Raw genomic sequence first — 15,849 nt, forward strand, 5'->3', positions numbered from 1 at the left:
AGGACCCCATTATATACTATATACCCCTATATACAGGACTGAGGGACCCCATTATATACTGTATACCCCATTATACAGGACAAAGGACCCCATTATATACTATATACCCCAATATACAGGACTGAGGGACCCAATTATATACTGTATACCCCATTATACAGGACAAAGGACCCCATTATATACTATATACCCCAATATACAGGACTGAGGGACCCCATTATATACCCCAATATACAGGACAGAGGACCCCATTATATACTGTATACCCCAATATACAGGACAGAGGACCCCATTATATACTATATACCCCAATATACAGGACTGAGGGACCCAATTATATACTGTATACCCCATTATACAGGACAAAGGACCCCATTATATACTATATACCCCAATATACAGGACTGAGGGACCCCATTATATACTGTATACCCCAATATACAGGACAAAGGACCCCATTGTATACTATATACCCCAATATACAGGACTGAGGGACCCAATTAAATACTGTATACCCCATTATACAGGACAAAGGACCCCATTATATACTATATACCCCAATATACAGGACTGAGGGACCCCATTATATACTGTATACCCCAATATACAGGACAAAGGACCCCATTGTATACTATATACCCCAATATACAGGACTGAGGGACCCAATTAAATACTGTATACCCCATTATACAGGACAAAGGACCCCATTATATACCCCAATATACAGGACTGAGGGACCCCATTACATACTGTATACCCCAATATACAGGACAAAGGACCCCATTATATACTCCAATATACAGGACTGAGGGACCCCATTATATACTATATACCCCAATATACAGGACAAAGGACCCCATTATATACCCCAATATACAGGACTGAGGGACCCCATTATATACTGTATACCCCAATATACAGGACAAAGGACCCCATTATATACCCCAATATACAGGACTGAGGGACCCCATTATATACTGTATACCCCAATATACAGGACTGAGGGACCCCATTATATACTGTATACCCCAATATACAGGACTGAGGGACCCCATTATATACTGTATACCTCAATATACAGGACTGAGGGACCCCATTATATACTATATACCCCAATATACAGGACAAAGGACCCCATTATATACTGTATACCCCAATATACAGGACAAAGGACCCCATTATATACCCCAATATACGGGACAGAGGGACCCCATTATATCTATAGTATATACTACACCCCAATATACAGGACTGAGGGACCGCATTATATACTATATACCCCAATATACAGGACTGAGGGACCCCATCATATCTACAGTGTATACTACACACCAATATACAGGACAGAGGACCCCATTATATACTATGTACCCCAATATACAGGACTGAGGGACCCATTATATACTGTAAACCCCAATATACAGGACAAAGGACCCCATTATATACTATGTACCCCAATATATGGGACAGAGGGACCCCATTATATACTATATACCCCAATATACAGGACTGAGGGACCCCATTATATACTATGTACCCCAATATACAGGACTGAGGGACCCCATTATATACTATGTACCCCAATATACAGGACTGAGGGACCCCATTATATACTGTATACCCCAATATACAGGACTGAGGGACCCCATTATATACTGTATACCCCAATATACAGGACAAAGGACCCCATTAGATACCCCAATATACAGGACAGATGGACCCCATTATATCTACAGTGTATACTACACACCAATATACAGGACAGAGGACCCCATTATATACTATGTACCCCAATATACAGGACTGAGGGACCCCATTATATACTGTATACCCCAATATACAGGACTGAGGGACCCCATTATATATAATATACCCCAATATACAGGACTGAGGGACCCCATTATATACTGTATACCCCAATATACAGGACTGAGGGACCCCATTATATATAATATACCCCAATATACAGGACTGAGGGACCCCATTATATACTGTATACCCCAATATATGGGACAAAGGACCCCATTATATACTGTATACCCCAATATACAGGACTGAGGGACCCCATTATATACTGTATACCCCAATATACAGGACAAAGGACCCCATTATATACCCCAATATACAGGACAGATGGACCCCATTATATACTCCAATATCTGGGATTACACCCCAAAATATGGGACGGGGGAACTTATATATGGGGACCCCCCTGTTTCGTATACAATATTGGGGTACTGTACAGTGTGGTGATACAACGCCCCCCCCCCCGGGACATCACACCGATCGTGACAAGCAGGTGGAGTATTTCTGTCACCCCTCCCCCACTCTCTGCTTTTCACATATCACACATATCGCTCTTCAGTGTGGTAACCCATAGCAACAGTCCAAACTATGTGACACACTGTCCTATGTTGCTATAAGAAACGTTACCCAGCTATGGACTTCTGAATCATCCCCCGCCCTGTGCTCAGTGAGCAGAGCTGAGGGACCAATCAGAAGCCAGCTCAATGAATTGTCTATGAAAGGGGAGGGAACAATACGATTTTCATTGACAGCCACAGTGACAGCGCACCCCTTCCCCCCCCTTCCACCCTGCCCCCCAACTCTTCTCCTCCTCCACTCTGCCCCCCAACTCTTCTCCCCTTCCACTCTGCCCCCCAACTCTTCTCCCCTTCCACTCTGCCCCCCAACTCTTCTCCTCCTCCACTCTGCCCCCCAACTCTTCTCCCCTTCCACTCTGCCCCCAACTCTTCTCCTCCTCCACTCTGCCCCCCAACTCTTCTCCCCTTCCACTCTGCCCCCAACTCTTCTCCTCCTCCACTCTGCCCCCAACTCTTCTCCTCCTCCACTCTGCCCCCCAACTCTTCTCCTCCTCCACTCTGCCCCCCAACTCTTCTCCCCTTCCACTCTGCCCCCCCAACTCTTCTCCCCCTTTCACTCTGCCCCCCAACTCTTCTCCCCTTCCACTCTGCCCCCCAACTCTTCTCCTCCTCCACTCTGCCCCCCAACTCTTCTCCTCCTCCACTCTGCCCCCCAACTCTTCTCCTCCTCCACTCTGCCCCCCAACTCTCCTCCTCCTCCACTCTGCCCCCCAACTCTTCTCCCCTTCCACTCTGCCCCCCAACTCTTCTCCCCTTCCACTCTGCCCCCCCAACTCTTCTCCCCCTTTCACTCTGCCCCCCAACTCTTCTCCCCTTCCACTCTGCCCCCCAACTCTTCTCCTCCTCCACTCTGCCCCCCAACTCTTCTCCTCCTCCACTCTGCCCCCCAACTCTTCTCCTCCTCCACTCTGCCCCCCAACTCTCCTCCTCCTCCACTCTGCCCCCCAACTCTTCTCCCCTTCCACTCTGCCCCCCAACTCTTCTCCCCTTCCACTCTGCCCCCCAACTCTTCTCCCCTTCCACTCTGCCCCCCAACTCTTCTCCCCTTCCACTCTGCCCTTCAACTCTTCTCCTCCTCCACTCTGCCCCCCAACTCTTCTCCCCTTCCACTCTGCCCCCCAACTCTTCTCCCCTTCCACTCTGCCCTTCAACTCTTCTCCTCCTCCACTCTGCCGCCCAACTCTTCTCCTCCTCCACTCTGCCCCCCAACTCTTCTCCTCCACTCTGCCCCCCAACTCTTCTCCCCCTTCCACTCTGCCCCCCAACTCTTCTCCTCCTCCACTCTGCCCCCCAACTCTTCTCCTCCTCCACTCTGCCCCCCAACTCTTCTCCTCCTCCACTCTGCCCCCCAACTCTTCTCCCCCTTCCACTCTGCCCCCCAACTCTTCTCCTCCTCCACTCTGCCCCAACTCTTCTCCCCTTCCACTCTGCCCCCCAACTCTTCTCCCCTTCCACTCTGCCCTTCAACTCTTCTCCACCTCCACTCTGCCCCCCAACTCTTCTCCCCTTCCACTCTGCCCCCCAACTCTTCTCCCCTTCCACTCTGCCCCCCAACTCTTCTCCCCTTCCACTCTGCCCTTCAACTCTTCTCCTCCTCCACTCTGCCCCCCAACTCTTCTCCTCCTCCACTCTGCCCCCCAACTCTTCTCCTCCTCCACTCTGCCCCCCAACTCTTCTCCCCCTTCCACTCTGCCCCCCAACTCTTCTCCTCCTCCATTCTGCCCCCCAACTCTTCTCCTCCTCCACTCTGCCCCCCAACTCTTCTCCCCTTCCACTCTGCCCCCCAACTCTTCTCTTCCTCCACTCTGCCCCCCAACTCTTCTCCCCCTTCCACTCTGCCCCCCAACTCTTCTCCTCCTCCACTCTGCCCCCCAACTCTTCTCCTCCTCCACTCTGCCCCCCAACTCTTCTCCTCCTCCACTCTGCCCCAACTCTTCTCCCCTTCCACTCTGCCCCCCAACTCTTCTCCCCTTCCACTCTGCCCCCCAACTCTTCTCCCCTTCCACTCTGCCCCCCAACTCTTCTCCCCTTCCACTCTGCCCTTCAACTCTTCTCCTCCTCCACTCTGCCCCCAACTCTTCTCCCCTTCCACTCTGCCCCCCAACTCTTCTCCCCTTCCACTCTGCCCTTCAACTCTTCTCCTCCTCCACTCTGCCGCCCAACTCTTCTCCTCCTCCACTCTGCCCCCCAACTCTTCTCCTCCACTCTGCCCCCCAACTCTTCTCCCCCTTCCACTCTGCCCCCCAACTCTTCTCCTCCTCCACTCTGCCCCCCAACTCTTCTCCTCCTCCACTCTGCCCCCCAACTCTTCTCCCCCTTCCACTCTGCCCCCCAACTCTTCTCCTCCTCCACTCTGCCCCAACTCTTCTCCCCTTCCACTCTGCCCCCCAACTCTTCTCCCCTTCCACTCTGCCCTTCAACTCTTCTCCACCTCCACTCTGCCCCCCAACTCTTCTCCCCTTCCACTCTGCCCCCCAACTCTTCTCCCCTTCCACTCTGCCCCCCAACTCTTCTCCCCTTCCACTCTGCCCTTCAACTCTTCTCCTCCTCCACTCTGCCCCCCAACTCTTCTCCTCCTCCACTCTGCCCCCCAACTCTTCTCCTCCTCCACTCTGCCCCCCAACTCTTCTCCCCCTTCCACTCTGCCCCCCAACTCTTCTCCTCCTCCATTCTGCCCCCCAACTCTTCTCCTCCTCCACTCTGCCCCCCAACTCTTCTCCCCTTCCACTCTGCCCCCCAACTCTTCTCTTCCTCCACTCTGCCCCCCAACTCTTCTCCCCCTTCCACTCTGCCCCCCAACTCTTCTCCTCCTCCACTCTGCCCCCCAACTCTTCTCCTCCTCCACTCTGCCCCCCAACTCTTCTCCTCCTCCACTCTGCCCCAACTCTTCTCCCCTTCCACTCTGCCCCCCAACTCTTCTCCCCCTCCACTCTGCCCCCCAACTCTTCACCACCCTCCACTCTGCCCCCCAACTCTTCTCCTCCTCCACTCTGCCCCCCAACTCTTCTCCCCCTCCACTCTGCCCTTCAACTCTTCTCCCCTTCCACTCTGCCCCCCAACTCTTCTCCCCTTCCACTCTGCCCTCCAACTCTTCTCCTCCTCCACTCTGCCCCCCAACTCTTCTCCTCCTCCACTCTGCCCTTCAACTCTTCTCCCCTTCCACTCTGCCCCCCAACTCTTCTCCCCTTCCACTCTGCCCCCCAACTCTTCTTCCCTTCCACTCTGCCCTCCAACTCTTCTCCCCCTTCCACTCTGCCCCCCAACTCTTCTCCCCTTCCACTCTGCCCCCCAACTCTTCTCCTCCACTCTGCCCTCCAACTCTTCTCCCCTTCCACTCTGCCCCCCAACTCTTCTCCCCTTCCACTCTGCCCCCCAACTCTTCTCCTCCACTCTGCCCTCCAACTCTTCTCCCCTTCCCCTCTTCCCCCCAACTCTTCTCCCCTTCCACTCTGCCCCCCAACTCTTCTCCCCTTCCACTCTGCCCCCCAACTCTTCTCCCCTTCCACTCTGCCCTTCAACTCTTCTCCCCTTCCACTCTGCCCCCCAACTCTTCTCCCCTTCCACTCTGCCCTCCAACTCTTCTCCCCTTCCACTCTGCCCCCCAACTCTTCTCCCCTTCCACTCTGCCCTTCAACTCTTCTCCCCTTCCACTCTGCCCCCCAACTCTTCTCCCCTTCCACTCTGCCCCCCAACTCTTCTCCCCTTCCACTCTGCCCTCCAACTCTTCTCCCCCTTCCACTTTGCCCCCCAACTCTTCTCCCCTTCCACTCTGCCCCCCAACTCTTCTCCTCCACTCTGCCCTCCAACTCTTCTCCTCCTCCACTCTGCCCCCCAACTCTTCTCCCCTTCCACTCTGCCCCCCAACTCTTCTCCCCCTCCACTCTGCCCTTCAACTCTTCTCCCCTTCCACTCTGCCCCCCAACTCTTCTCCCCTTCCACTCTGCCCTCCAACTCTTCTCCTCCTCCACTCTGCCCCCCAACTCTTCTCCTCCTCCACTCTGCCCTTCAACTCTTCTCCCCTTCCACTCTGCCCCCCAACTCTTCTCCCCTTCCACTTTGCCCCCCAACTCTTCTTCCCTTCCACTCTGCCCTCCAACTCTTCTCCCCCTTCCACTCTGCCCCCCAACTCTTCTCCCCTTCCACTCTGCCCCCCAACTCTTCTCCTCCACTCTGCCCTCCAACTCTTCTCCCCTTCCACTCTGCCCCCCAACTCTTCTCCCCTTCCACTCTGCCCCCCAACTCTTCTCCTCCACTCTGCCCTCCAACTCTTCTACCCTTCCCCTCTTCCCCCCAACTCTTCTCCCCTTCCACTCTGCCCCCCAACTCTTCTCCCCTTCCACTCTGCCCCCCAACTCTTCTCCCCTTCCACTCTGCCCTTCAACTCTTCTCCCCTTCCACTCTGCCCCCCAACTCTTCTCCCCTTCCACTCTGCCCTCCAACTCTTCTCCCCTTCCACTCTGCCCCCCAACTCTTCTCCCCTTCCACTCTGCCCTTCAACTCTTCTCCCCTTCCACTCTGCCCCCCAACTCTTCTCCCCTTCCACTCTGCCCCCCAACTCTTCTCCCCTTCCACTCTGCCCTCCAACTCTTCTCCCCCTTCCACTTTGCCCCCCAACTCTTCTCCCCTTCCACTCTGCCCCCCAACTCTTCTCCTCCACTCTGCCCTCCAACTCTTCTCCTCCTCCACTCTGCCCCCCAACTCTTCTCCCCTTCCACTCTGCCCCCCAACTCTTCTCCCCCTCCACTCTGCCCCCCAACTCTTCTCCTCCTCCACTCTGCCCCCCAACTCTTCTCCCCTTCCACTCTGCCCCCCAACTCTTCTCCCCCTCCACTCTGCCCCCAACTCTTCTCCTCCTCCACTCTGCCCCCCAACTCTTCTCCCCTTCCACTCTGCCCCCCAACTCTTCTCCCCCTCCACTCTGCCCCCCAACTCTTCACCACCCTCCACTCTGCCCCCCAACTCTTCTCCCCCTCCACTCTGCCCCCCAACTCTTCTCCCCTTCCACTCTGCCCCCAAACTCTCCTCCTCCTCCAATCTGCCCCCCAACTCTTCTCCCCCTCCACTCTGCCCCCCAACTCTTCTCCTCCTCCACTCTGCCCCCCAACTCTTCTCCCCTTCCACTCTGCCCCAAACTCTTCTCCTCCCCCACTCTGCCCCCCAACTCTTCTCCTCCCCCACTCTGCCCCCCAACTCTTCTCCCTTCCACTCTGCCCCCCAACTCTTCTCCCCTTCCACTCTGCCCCCCAACTCTTCTTCCCTTCCACTCTGCCCTCCAACTCTTCTCCCCCTTCCACTCTGCCCCCCAACTCTTCTCCCCTTCCACTCTGCCCCCCAACTCTTCTCCTCCACTCTGCCCTCCAACTCTTCTCCCCTTCCACTCTGCCCCCCAACTCTTCTCCCCTTCCACTCTGCCCCCCAACTCTTCTCCTCCACTCTGCCCTCCAACTCTTCTCCCCTTCCCCTCTTCCCCCCAACTCTTCTCCTCCTCCACTCTGCCCCCCAACTCTTCTCCCCTTCCACTCTGCCCTTCAACTCTTCTCCCCTTCCACTCTGCCCCCCAACTCTTCTCCCCTTCCACTCTGCCCCCCAACTCTTCTCCCCTTCCACTCTGCCCCCCAACTCTTCTCCCCTTCCACTCTGCCCTTCAACTCTTCTCCCCTTCCACTCTGCCCCCCAACTCTTCTCCCCTTCCACTCTGCCCTCCAACTCTTCTCCCCCTTCCACTTTGCCCCCCAACTCTTCTCCCCTTCCACTCTGCCCCCCAACTCTTCTCCTCCACTCTGCCCTCCAACTCTTCTCCTCCTCCACTCTGCCCCCCAACTCTTCTCCCCTTCCACTCTGCCCCCCAACTCTTCTCCCCCTCCACTCTGCCCCCCAACTCTTCTCCTCCTCCACTCTGCCCCCCAACTCTTCTCCCCTTCCACTCTGCCCCCCAACTCTTCTCCCCCTCCACTCTGTCCCCAACTCTTCTCCTCCTCCACTCTGCCCCCCAACTCTTCTCCCCTTCCACTCTGCCCCCCAACTCTTCCCCCCCTCCACTCTGCCCCCCAACTCTTCACCACCCTCCACTCTGCCCCCCAACTCTTCTCCTCCTCCACTCTGCCCCCCAACTCTTCTCCCCCTCCACTCTGCCCCCCAACTCTTCTCCCCTTCCACTCTGCCCCCAAACTCTTCTCCTCCTCCAATCTGCCCCCCAACTCTTCTCCCCCTCCACTCTGCCCCCCAACTCTTCTCCTCCTCCACTCTGCCCCCCAACTCTTCTCCCCTTCCACTCTGCCCCCCAAATCTTCTCCTCCTCCACCATGCCCCCCAACTCTTCTCCCCTTCCACTCTGCCCCAAACTCTTCTCCTCCCCCACTCTGCCCCCCAACTCTTCTCCCCTCCACTCTGCCCCCAACTCTTCTCCTCCTCCACTCTGCCCCCAACTCTTCTCCCCCCTCCACTCTGCCCCCCAACTCTTCTCCCGCCACACTCTACTTTTTCTACATTCGTTTCACCGATGTTTTGTTAATTATTTCTGTTTATCTACAAGGACTGATTATCTTTTATTTGGGACTATCACATTATAGTACTATCACATTATATGGACTATCACATTATAGGGACTATCACATTATAGGGACTATCACTTTATAGGGACTATCACATTATCGGGACTATCACATTATAGTACTATCACATTATAGGGACTATCACTTTATAGGGACTATCACATTATGGGGACTATCATATTATGTGGACTATCACATTATAGGGACTATCACATTATAGTACTATCACATTATGGGGACTATCACATTATGGGGACTATCACATTATAGGGACTATCACATTATAGTACTATCACATTATGGGGACTATCACATTATGGGGACTATCACATTATATGGACTATCACATTATCGGGACTATCACATTATAGTACTATCACATTATAGGGACTATCACATTATAGTACTATCACATTATGGGACTATCACATTATGGGGACTATCACATTATAGGGACTATCACATTATCGGGACTATCACATTGTAGAGACTATCATATTATGGGGACTATCACATTATGGGGACTATCACATTATGAGGACTATCACATTATGGGGACTATCACATTATAGGGACTATCACATTATGGGGACTATCACATTATAGAGACTATCACATTATGGGGACTATCACATTTTAGGGACTATCACATTATGGGGACTATCACATTATGGGGACTATCACATTATAGAGACTATCACATTATGGGGATTATCACATTATGGGGATTATCACATTATGGGGACTATCACATTATGGGGACTATCACATTATGAGGACTATCACATTATCGGGACTATCCCATTTTAGGGACAATCACATTATGGGGACTATCACATTATCGGGACTATCACATTATGGGGACTATCACATTATGGGGACTATCACATTATGAGGACTATCACATTATCGGGACTATCACATTATAGAGTCTATCACATTATGGGGACTATCCCATTTTAGGGACTATCACATTATGGGGACTATCACATTATAGGGACTATCACATTATCGGGACTATCACATTATCGGGACTATCACATTATGGGGACTATCACATTATGGGGACTATCACATTATGGGGACTATCACATTATAGGGACTATCACATTATCGGGACTATCACATTATGGGGACTATCACATTATGGGGACTATCACATTATGAGGACTATCACATTATCGGGACTATCCCATTTTAGGGACTATCACATTATGGGGACTATCACATTATAGGGACTATCACATTATCGGGACTATCACATTATGGGGACTATCACATTATGGGGACTATCACATTATAGGGACTATCACATTATAGAGACTATCACATTATAGGGACTATCACATTATAGGGACTATCACATTATAGAGTCTATCACATTATGGGGACTATCCCATTATGGGGACTATCACATTATAGGGACTATCACATTATGGGGACTATCACATTATGGGGACTATCACATTATAGGGACTATCACATTATCGGGACTATCACATTATGGGGACTATCACATTATGGGGACTATCACATTATGAGGACTATCACATTATCGGGACTATCCCATTTTAGGGACTATCACATTATGGGGACTATCACATTATAGGGACTATCACATTATCGGGACTATCACATTATGGGGACTATCACATTATGGGGACTATCACATTATGGGGACTATCACATTATAGGGACTATCACATTATAGAGACTATCACATTATGGGGACTATCACATTATGGGGACTATCACATTATAGGGACTATCACATTATAGAGACTATCACATTATAGGGACTATCACATTATAGAGTCTATCACATTATGGGGACTATCCCATTATGGGGACTATCACATTATAGGGACTATCACATTATAGGGACTATCACATTATAGGGACTATCACATTATGGGGACTATCACATTATAGAGACTATCACATTATAGAGACTATCACATTATAGGGACTATCACATTATAGGGACTATCACATTATGGGGACTATCACATTATAGGGACTATCACATTATAGAGACTATCACATTATGGGGACTATCACATTATAGTACTATTACATTATGGGGACTATCACATTATGGGGACTATCACATTATGGGAACTATCACATTATGGGGACTATCATATTATGGGGACTATCACATTATGGGGACTATCATATTATGGGGACTATCCCATTATGGGGACTATCACATTATGGGGACTATCACATTATGGGGACTATCACATTATAGGGACTATCACATTATAGAGGCTATCACATTATGGGGACTATCACATTATAGAGACTATCACATTATAGGGACTATCACATTATAGAGTCTATCACATTATGGGGACTATCCCATTATGGGGACTATCACATTATAGGGACTATCACATTATAGGGACTATCACATTATGGGGACTATCACATTATAGGGACTATCACATTATAGAGACTATCACATTATGGGGACTATCACATTATAGTACTATCACATTATGGGGACTATCACATTATGGGGACTATCACATTATGGGGACTATCATATTATGGGGACTATCACATTATGGGGACTATCATATTATGGGGACTATCACATTATGGGGACTATCACATTATGGGGACTATCACATTATAGAGATTATCATATTATGGGGACTATCACATTATGGGGACTATCACATTATGGGGACTATCACATTATAGAGATTATCATATTATGGGGACTATCACATTATGGGGACTATCATATTATGGGGACTATCACATTATAGAGATTATCATATTATGGGGACTATCACATTATGGGGACTATCACATTATGGGGACTATCACATTATAGAGATTATCATATTATGGGGACTATCACATTATGGGGACTATCATATTATGGGGACTATCACATTATAGAGATTATCATATTATGGGGACTATCACATTGACACGGAGAAGGAGGAGGTGAGGTCCCAGGAGTTGGTCCTTCAGGCTTCTAGAAACTGGCTAGAAATGTAATCAGCATTGGGGATAATCGAACGGTTCGGGTCGACCATCGGTTCAACCCAAACATTGGCTGTTCGAGGTTCGGCCGAATTCCGAAGTATTTGCTGAAAAAGTTCGGAATTCGGCAACCAGAACCGACCAATCAGTAAAAGCCAATTGAGGGGGCTGGAGAATGCTAGGAATGTGATTGGAGTGACTAGGGGGTCCCTAGGCCAATCATTAGTGAATACGCCCCCCAGTATATAAGATCGCCCCCGCCAAATTCCTAGCATTCTTATACTGGACATGGAAGAGAGTGGAAGCAGTTCTGTTAATTTTACTTTAAAAGTGTCATTTAGCATTTATTAGTGTGAGGAAAGGGATATCTAGTGTAGTTAGGGTGCTATTTTCCACTATAGTTAGATTTAATAATCTAGTTTCTGTAGGGAAAGTGTTAAGTGTCAGGGTGACCGTAGTGTAGTGTAGGGTTAACTGACTCTGACTGCTATGGCAGGGTGACCAAACCGTTCCATGTCAGGGTGACCGCTATAGAGAAAAGATCGTTTCTCTTAGGTGACTTATAGAACAGCGATATGGCTTCTCACCTGTCACCCGGCTTTTTGTTGCAGGCGTTTATAGGGCTTTTTTGAGGAGATGTTTGGAGTCAGGCATGACATCTGAATTTCTGTGTAGGGGTATATATACACACACACATGTATGTATATATACACATACACATATATAGGTGTGAAAGTAGCAGAACTCTATGCCTGCGCTAATGAAATAATTAACACCCATATGGCTTCTCTCCTATCACACCTATATATGTCTATGTGTATATATACAGACATGTGTGTGTATATATACCCCTATACAGAAGTTCTGATGTTATGCCTGCCTCCAAAGACCCCAAAAAAATGCCCAAAAAAAACGCTAGCGCCAAAGAAAAAACGCCCAGGTGAGTTGTTGCAGGCATTTTTTTGCGGTCTTTTGAGGCAGGCATAACATCTGAACTTGTGTATAGGGGTATATATACACACACACATATATGTATATATACACATACACATATATAGGTGTGATAGCAGAGAAGCCATATGGATGTTAATTTTTTTATTAGCGCAAGCATAGATTTCTGCTACTTTCACACCTATATATGTGTAGGGGTATATATACATACGTGTGTGTGTGTATATACCCCTACACAGAAGTCTTGATGTTATGTCTGCCTCCAAAGACCCCCAAAAAATGCCCAAAAAAACGCTTGCTGCAAACCGGCAAGGTGTGAAAATAGCGGAGCCATATCCCTGTTCTATATTACTTCTAATACAAACAAACTTTTTTTCTGGTTCTGGACATGCCACAGAGCTGACACTTCACAGGGACACTTTTTAGACCCCCCAGACACTAAATACAAAGAAATCTCATTTTTTTTTTGTTTGTTTAATTTTTTCAATAATTGGCTCTCTATCAAAAATTAAAATTTTTAAGAACTTTTTTTTGTGTGATTAATAGTCCCTGGGGTATGACTCAGAACCCTAGGCACTTTTTAGGGGCATTTATTGAGTTTTAGGGCTTCAAAATTGTGTTTTTTTGATTACCGAAGTTCGGGTCCCATTGATTTCAATGGGGTTCTGAAATCCGGGCCGAACTTTCTGGAAGTTCGGGTGTTCTGGTTGAACCGAACTTTTCAAAAGTTCGATCATCCCTAATCAGCATTGCTATGTGAAACGTGATTTTGCGGCCTCTGCAGAGGGTTTTCCCGAAGCCTCCTGTAATCCAGGACTGATTTATGGGGACAGGTGGAGGACATTCTTTGTGACGTCCTCCTGCGTTACTGGTGGCCTCTCCGAGGCACACTTGCAGCAGAGGAGGCCGGGACCTCCAGAGAATATTGGACAAGTTCCAGCCATTCATCCATCCTAGACACCCAGCAGTTCCCATGGTCCTCCTCACTATTTAGGGTTTCACTATAAGCCCTGAAACCAGTATAGCCAGTATAACCAGTGATGATTGGGTTCAACGCCGCCCAAGATGGGCTCTATGATGAGAGAGATCCCTGCCCCCCATCAGGAAATAGAAAGAGGCATATCCAACATCTTATGGTGGTCCCTCTTCTTAACGACCTGAATGTGTGGGCCTTTAACCACTTGTGGACCACTCAATGTTCATACACTATATTGTCAAAAGTATTGGGACGCCTCTCTATATACACTATATAGTCAAAAGTATTGGGACGTCTCTCTATATACACTATATTACCAAAAGTATTGGGACGCCTCTCTATATACACTATATTACCAAAAGTATTGGGACCCCTCTCTATATACACTATATTACCAAAAGTATTGGGACCCCTCTCTATTTACACTATATTACCAAAAGTATTGGGACGCCTCTCTATATACACTATATTACCAAAAGTATTGGGACGCCTCTCTATATACACTATATTACCAACCTCTCTATATACACTATATTACCAAAAGTATTGGGACCCCTCTCTATTTACACTATATTACCAAAAGTATTGGGACCCCTCTCTATTTACACTATATTACCAAAAGTATTGGGACGCCTCTCTATATACACTATATTACCAAAAGTATTGGGACGCCTCTCAATATACACTATATTGTCAAAAGTATTGGGACGCTTCGCTATATACACTATATTACCAAAAGTATTGGGACGCCTCTCTATATACACTATATTACCAAAAGTATTGGGACGCCTCTCTATATACACTATATTGTCAAAAGTATTGGGACGCCTCTCAATATACACTATATTGTCAAAAGTATTGGGACGCTTCTCTATATACACTATATTACCAAAAGTATTGGGACGCCTCTCTATATACACTATATTACCAAAAGTATTGGGACACCTCTCTATATACACTATATTGTCAAAAGTATTGGGACGCCTCTCTATATACACTATATAGTCAAAAGTATTGGGACGCCTCTCTATATACACTATATAGTCAAAAGTATTGGGACGCCTCTCTATATACACTATATTGTCAAAAGTATTGGGACGCCTCTCTATATACACTATATTACCAAAAGTATTGGGACGCCTCTCTATATACACTATATTACCAAAAGTATTGGGACGCCTCTCTATATACACTATATTACCAAAAGTATCGGAACGCCTGCCTTTACACACACATGAACTTTAATGGCATCCCAGTCTTAGTCCGTAGGGTTCAATATTGAGTTGGCTCCGCCCTTTGCAGCTATAATAGCTTCAACTCTTCTGGGAAGGCCGTCCACAAGGTTTAGGAGTGTGTCTATGGGAATGTTTCACCATTCTTCCAGGAGGTCAGGCACTGATGTTGGATGAGAAGGCCTGGCTCGTAGCCTCTAATTCATCCCAAAGGTGTTCTATCAGGCTGAGGTCAGGACTCTGTGCAGGTCAGTCAAGTTCCTCCACCCCAAACTCGCTCATCCATGTCTTTATGGACCTTACTTTGTGCACTGGTGGAGGGGGGATTATGGTGTGGGGGAGGGGGGGGTGATTATGGGGGGGTGTTTTTCAGGGGTTGGGCTTGTCCCCTTAGTTCCAGTGAAGGGAACTCCTAAGGCATCAGCATACCAAGACATTTTGGTCAATTTCATGTTCCCAACTTTGTGGGAGGAGTTTGGGGATGGCCCCTCCCCGTTCCAACATGACTGCGCACCAGTGCACAAAGCAAGGTCCATAAAGACATGGATGAGCGAGTTTGGGGTGGAGGAACTTGACTGTCCTACACACAGTCCTGACATCAACCCCATAAAGAGGACCAGTGGAAGATGTCAGCCCTCTCTGCGCTGGGGGGCTTTGCTCCAAGGTAGGTGCCAGTATGGGATGCACCGTACACACTATGACATCATCGCCTTCCAGGGAAAGTTTTCTTTCTAGCAGCTGTGACTTTACTA

The sequence above is a fragment of the Pelophylax lessonae genome (genome assembly GCF_965119305.1).
Source record: "Pelophylax lessonae genome assembly, chromosome: 6".
Lineage (NCBI taxonomy): Eukaryota > Metazoa > Chordata > Amphibia > Anura > Ranidae > Pelophylax > Pelophylax lessonae.